This window comes from Palaemon carinicauda, chromosome 18 (genome assembly GCF_036898095.1).
Source record: "Palaemon carinicauda isolate YSFRI2023 chromosome 18, ASM3689809v2, whole genome shotgun sequence".
NCBI classification, from domain to species: Eukaryota; Metazoa; Arthropoda; class Malacostraca; order Decapoda; family Palaemonidae; genus Palaemon; species Palaemon carinicauda.
The window spans coordinates 10,787,320-10,794,819 of NC_090742.1; positions in this window are offsets into that span (position 1 = coordinate 10,787,320).

Genomic DNA, 7,500 nt, shown 5'->3' on the forward strand with positions numbered 1-7,500 from the left:
GATTCTTGTTTTGCTTTTCATGGCTGCCTTCCTGATTCAACTTGTCGTTGACCCCTTTATTCTTAGAAGAAAGAAGTCTTCAAAACAAGAATCTTGAAGACTTATTCTCTCTCTCCATGAGAAAGAAGAAGACTTCAAAACAAGTATCTTGAAGTCTTCTTCTTCCTCATGGAGAGAAAGAAGTAGTCTTCAAGATTCTTGTTTTGTTTTCATCACTGCCTTCCTGATTCCACTTGTCGTTGATCCCTTTCTTCTTAGATGAAAGAAGTCTTCAAAACAAGAATCTTGAAGACTTCTTCTTCCTCATGGAGAGAAAGAAGTCTTCAAGATTCCTGTTTTGTTTTCATGACTGCCTTCCTGATTCCAATTGTCGTTGATCCCTTTCTTCTTAGAAGAAAGAAGTCTTTAAAACTAGAATCTTGAAGACTTCTTCTTCCTCATGGAGAAAAAGAAGAAGTTTTCAAGATTCTTGTTTTGCTTTTCATGACTACCTTCCTGATTCCACCCTTCATGTTTTTTTAAAAATAAGCTAGATAGAGGAACTCTCTATTGTAGGCTGGGAGGGGCTGGCCCCCTTCCTGCTAGGCTGGAGGGGCTGCTCCCCTTCCCGCTGGCAGGGCGGGGCTCCCCCTTCCCTTCCGCTGGCAGTGCAGGGCTCCCCCCTTCCCGCTGGCAGGGCGGGGCTCCCCCCTTCCCGCTGGCAGGGCGGGGCTCCCCCTCCCCCCGGGAATGCCGGGGCTCCCCCCTTCCCGCTGGCAGGGCGAGGCTCCCCCTTCTTGCTGGCAGGGTGGGGCTCCCCATTCCTGCTGGCAAGGCGGGGCTTCCCCCTTCATGCTCGCAGGACGGGGCCCCCCCTTCCCACTAGCAGGGCAGGGCTCCCCCCTCCCGCTGGCAGGGCGGGGCTCCCCACTTCCTGCTGGCAGGGCGGGGCTCCCCACTTCCTGCTGGCAGGGCGGGGCTCCCCCCTTACCGTTGACAAAATTCATCATATATATATATATATATATATGTGTGTGTGTGTGTGTGTGTGTATAATATATGTGTATATATATATGTAGCATCGCATTTATATCCCCACTTACATAAAACTCAATTTCAAAATAAATATCATCTTGAGAAACATTATAGGTTCAATTTTCTATAGCCATGATGTTCGTGAAGTGAATCTTCATCTCACTAAGAGTTGGAATATTGTTTCTGGAAGGGTTGCAAGATATTGTTAGGTTTGAATAAATGGATAGATTCTAGGAATTTAGAAGGTAAGAAGAACTAATTACGTTTAATAAATCCAAAGAAATATCATGCAATTCCAAATTATAAAAGGGCTCAGTGCGCGGGCCAATATTCACCTCGTCAGAACTCTCAAAATTTACGTTTTGGTCCAATTATTATTATTATTATCATTATTATTATTGTTATTATTATTATTATTATTATTACCTCCGACAAGGAGGACATGCTTTCACCTCTGTCTATTTGTTTGTCACCAACCTAACTCAAAAAGTTACGGGCGAATTTTGACCAACGTACTATAAATATATTAAAAACGATGTATTCGGGCCGAATCTCTCTCTCTCTCTCTCTCTCTCTCTCTCTCTCTCTCTCTCTGAATGTCATTTAGGCCGGCATATCTCATGTTTGGTGGTTTTTTTTTTCATTATTATTTTACATCGAACCATATCTGAAAGTACTTTTTCTTTCATCGGTGACTTGAACAAGACTAATGTCGAAATAATCTAATGTAGCTGTTAACGGAAGGAATTGTTTAGCTGCGATACTCCAATAATTTCTACATGATTTTGCGGATTCATGATATATGTACATACATATTATGTATATATATATATATATATATATATATACATGTGTGTATGTGTGTATTCAGTATTTGCCGTGGATATTCGAAACGTCAAATGATAAAACAGAATGAAATATGGCAACTCGATTTGTAAAATTTAATGCTTTCACTAGCAAAAACACCCCTTTGCTGTCTTTGATTCATTAAGCTTGGAGAGGACTCCGCCCATTTCATAGTAGTAGTAAGAAGAGCAACACCTTTTCTGTTTTGTCATGGTAACACTAGAGACATCTGACGAAAGATTTCCCCTGGGTGTCTGCGTTCTCTTGATTCTAACTGTACATATATATGTACACGCATAGGAACTTATATAAGTATGCATATATATATATATATATATATATATATGTTAATGCACTATTATTCTATTGCTTAACGTGAATGATGGAGAAACACAATTTTGACACGCACATATAGTTCTTTATTAGATCCATGACGTTAACATCGATATGGTTATATTGTTAGGAGTTTATGCATGTAGACTTGACGTATGTAGCATAACTTGAAGTGATGTGAAGTGACGTGATGTGGTTCAATTACTATGGATAAATGAAAAAGAAATCAACGTATAAATAATATGTTAATGTACACAAAATTATCAAGTTAAATAACTAAGACTGATAGAAACAATATGCAAAGCTTAATTAAGTAAATTATGCATGTATAACTGCTAATTACAAAAAGGTCATACACAAAATCAATATAATTAAGGCTCATCTAAAGGCATACGTTATGTAACATGTAGGTTTACAAATGGGAAAAGATGAATCCGTTATTCCAAAACAGTATATAATAGGCGTTTACTTACAATTATGTTCCTATAACAAACGGTCCAAATATTCCTCAATAAATACCAACTTTCGTTATATTCGTTATGTCGATTCTGTATGAAATCACTTTTTAAACTGATAAGTTTCCTCATCTGTTTACAGGAAGATACTGTGGATTACCATAAAGTTCACGTGACCGAGAACTATGCGTAAATTAGCTAAAACAACCCAACACCAAGTAAACAATTCATATGGCCGAGCATAGACTCGAACCAGCAAACTACCACACAGCAAACCTTAACATTAACCATCGCGATAACTAGACAACAAACATTATTTACATTTAATCGTTGGGCATCAACATATATATATATATATATATATATATATATATACATATAAATATGTGTGTGAGCGTATGTTTGTGTATGTCTTCGCGGGTGCTTTATTACAGTTTATTAATTTTATTCCCCCTAAAAAATCTAAAAAAAAAAATTATATTTCCATTCACTCTAAAATCTGGCAGAATTGTTCAATAAATAAGAACAACTTCCCGACATAGGACTGATATTCCTCTATTCATCCTTTTAGCCTTATTGACGATGGGAAAAACAGAAGAAAAAAAATGCCCAAAGTTGGGCAATAAAATTTAGCTAAAACCACTCCTTGCTAAACAACTTCGGTAGTTTGGTTGACATCCAAAAAGGAACCGCCACAACCACTTGTACCACCCGTGTGTCACAGGATCGTACATAGTAACGACATTTCTCTTTTTTTGTATATATTATCCTTTGTATCTTTGCTCTCCCCCTCGCACTGACTGCAACTTGCATCAACCTGTCTGCCTATTTCTCATTGTTAACTGTTAACAGAATCGGTTGCCGGTTGGACAAGAAATAGCATGTTCTATTTTGTGACCTTCTTGCCGGGACCTAGTGTGTATATATACTCGATGTGTCTATAATAAAGTACTCAGTTGCTTTCATCTCGCCTTTGAGTCACAACCTACTCTTGGCTCGTCACACACTCTTGTTTTGTTAAAGCTCTTATAATTTATATAGGAAATATTTATTTTAGTGCTGTTACTGTTCTTAAAATATTCAATTTTTCCTTGTTTCCTTTCCTCACTGGGCTATTTTCCCTGTTTGGGCCCCTGGGTTTATAGCATCCTGCTGTTCCAACTAGGATTGTAGCTTAATAATAATAATAATAATAATAATAATAATAATAATAATAATAATAATAATGACTTCACTATATCGTATTGCATATCACAAGATAGGAAATTGAATTATGCACATTTTGTCACTAGTTTCATGCAAATCTGATAAAAATTGACTGATGCAGACTGTGTAGAGCCATGTGTCATCCCTCCGTCTCTTCAGCAATTATTCCTAAGATAAAAATTGTCATCCCGAATTAGATGCTCCAACGAGACATAAATTTTGTTTATTTTTTTAAACGAACATATAGCAGTAGACATACTTACATACAAGATTAACTTTCAGAGTTATAAGGTACAGCTGGGTACAGGAATTCGTGGCGCACCTGTGATGAATTGCACACCGTTACTGCCCGGTGAGCAACCATACACAGAGTTTAGGGGAGACATGGCTAAAGTAGAGGGTATGGCTATATATAAGAACTCCTGTGTCCAACTCTACATGTATCTGAATAATGAAACAATTATTTATATATATATATATATATATATATATGAATATGTGCATATATATGTATATATATAAATAAATATATACTATATATATATATATATATATATATATATATATATATATATATATATATATATATATATATATATATTTATATATATAAATGTATAATATATATATATGTATATATAACGTATAATATATATATATATATATATATATATGCATATATATATACATATACATATACATATATATATATATATATATATATATATATATATATACATTTAGTGAATGTTTAAATTACAATACATAATGGAGTTAAAATAATCATGGATACCGATCCCAGAAATGAAATATTCTCCAAGAAATAAGTAATTGCTATTCACCAAAATGGAAAGAAATTATATCCTGATCCTTTTGATATATGTGGGTATGGTCAGTAGTTGGAATGGTGACCACGAGTAAAGGGCCTTCTGGAATAAACTTAGCAATATTCTATAGTTTGCAACAGACCTTAGGAGATTGTGGAGAGAGGTAATAGATTATAATGAAGCCTGGAATGATACAGTGAGCCCTGGATTACAAGTTAATTTGTATTTGTCGTAACTAACTAAAATTATTCATTTTTTTTTTCATTCATTTTTCTTTTGCAAAACATTACAAACTTAAAAGTCTCTTGAGGGATACAAAATATATTGAAGAATAAAACTATATAATTATACTACTCCAGAATTTGAGTGAAATATATTACATTAACAAAATTCGTATTTGTAGAAAGTAATTGAATATATTGTGGATGTTTATTCATTCATTTTTATTTCTATATTAATTTTTCTTTTGCAAAACATTAGAAACAATGTTAACAGTCGTTTGAGGACGAGAAATAATTAAGGAATAGAAATATATAATTATATTACACTAATAAAATCTATATATCAGTTTAGTGAGATCGGTGTTACTTTATGGACATGAGTCATGGTATGACAATGAAACAATATCCAATAGATTTAGTAGATTTCACAACAAAGTCCTAAGAGGGATACTGGGAGTTAAATGGCAGGACAGGATTAGAAATGAAAATATAAGAGAGATTACTCGAGTGCCATATATGGATGAGATCATGATGAGGGGTAGATGGATATGGTTTGGGTATGCTCTTCACACTCCCCAAGAGAGATTAGCTCAACAAACTTTCAGCTGGGCTCCAAAAGGCACTAAAAGAGTTGGAAGACCCAGACCTATTTGGCCGAGGACTATGAAACGCGAAGTAGAAGATGATGAATGGAGAAGTATTGTAATAAAAGCTCAAAATAGAGACAACTGGCGAAATCTAACCGAGGCGTAAGAGGAGATGATGTTGATGATGATGATGATGAAAAATACATAATTATATCAGTCCAGAAATTTATTGAAATATATTACACTAACAAAATCTGAAAAACGCCAATCATTTTCCTTATACCAAAAACAGAAATTTTACACCGTTTTGTCGAAGACTATTATTTCCTCTCGTACATGAACGATTATAAAATGACAATCCTCTGCGTGAAAGGAGAAAAAAAGGAAATCTCCTTTTGGACCAACTTCAAAGAAATGGAAAATAACAACAAAAATAAAAGCAAAAATATAATTAAATTTGAGCAATAGCGGTGACTTCGTTAAATTTTTTCTAATTCCATTTTGTAAGTTTCACTGTGGTATGTATTCGAATGAATTTGACAAAGCGAATTTTCAAATTATATTACGAACTGAGATATTAAGCGTAGGTAGAAGTTTTTGGAAGTTTTTAAAAATAATTTCATCGTTCTTCAAGTCTGGACGCGAAAATAAGCATATGAATTAACTGTGAAGAGACGTAGTAGTAGGGACACAAACGTTATACATATATACATAAACATACACAAACACAAACAAACACACTCCTTGTGGGCTAAGGATGGGAAGTTTGGGGGAGCCTATAGGTCTATCTGCTGAGTCATCAGCAGCCATAGCCTGGTCCTTCTTGGTCCTAGCTTGGGTGGAGAGGGGGCTTGGGCGCTGATCATACGTATATATAGTTAATCTCTAGGGCATTGTCTTGTTTGATAGGGCAATGTCACTGTCCCTTGCCTCTGCCATTCATGAGCGGCCTTTAAGCCTTTAAACTGCTATCTTAGCATGGCAAAATAAGGAAATGGTAACCAGAAGTTTTGTAATAACTCTGGGGGAAAAGAATTTAGAACTTTAAGAAGTTTGCATATAAAATTAGTTCTTAATTTCAAATACTATTCTCTCTAGTGAATTAAGAACAACGACGTATATCAAATAGGAATTTCTTTATTTCATTTTTTCATTAACTTGTAATTTATTTATTTCCTTGTTTCCTTTCTTCTATCGGCTATTTTTCCCTGTTGGAGTCCTTGGGCTTATAGCATCCTGCTTTTGCAATTTGTAGCTTAACTTCTAGTAATAATAATTTGACCAAAAATAGCAGACAGCAACAAAACAGTCTTTTAAAAGATTAAAGGTTTAAAGGTCGCTCATAAATAGAAGAGGCAAAGGTCAATAACAATGCCCTAGAGACTGACCATATATATATATGATCAGTACACAAGCCCCCTCTCCACCCAAGCTAGGTCCAAAGAGGACAAGACAATGGTTGCTGATGACTCAGCAGGTAGACCTATATGCTCCCCATAATCGCCCAAACCCCCCATCCTTAGAATAAAAGCATGGCCAGGTTGCACACACTACAAGAAACTATCGAGCTTGAGCGGGTTCCGAACAATGAATGAATGAATGAATGATTTGAGGTTTTCTGGCATCCTGACATCGAAGGTCATTAATACCGATATCATTTATTATAAATGATATTGATTTAAAACCATAGAAGCAAATTTGTTATAAAAGTTAAATAGCTTTCAGAGATCCTGTTTCTGGAACAAAATCAAAAAATACCGCTAGCATTATACGACACATTATGTCCAAGAAATCTTGGCAACATGAAAACGATGAAGAACGTTAAGAGGACGAGTCTCGAACACCAGCTCTTCTAAGAGAAGGACACTCCAAAATCAAACCATTGTTCTCTGGTCTTGGGTAGTGCCATAGCCTTTGTACCATAGTCTTTCACTGTCTTTGGGTAGAGCTTTCTTGCTTGAGGGTACACTCGGGCACATTATTCTATCATATCTTTCTCTTGTTTTTTTTT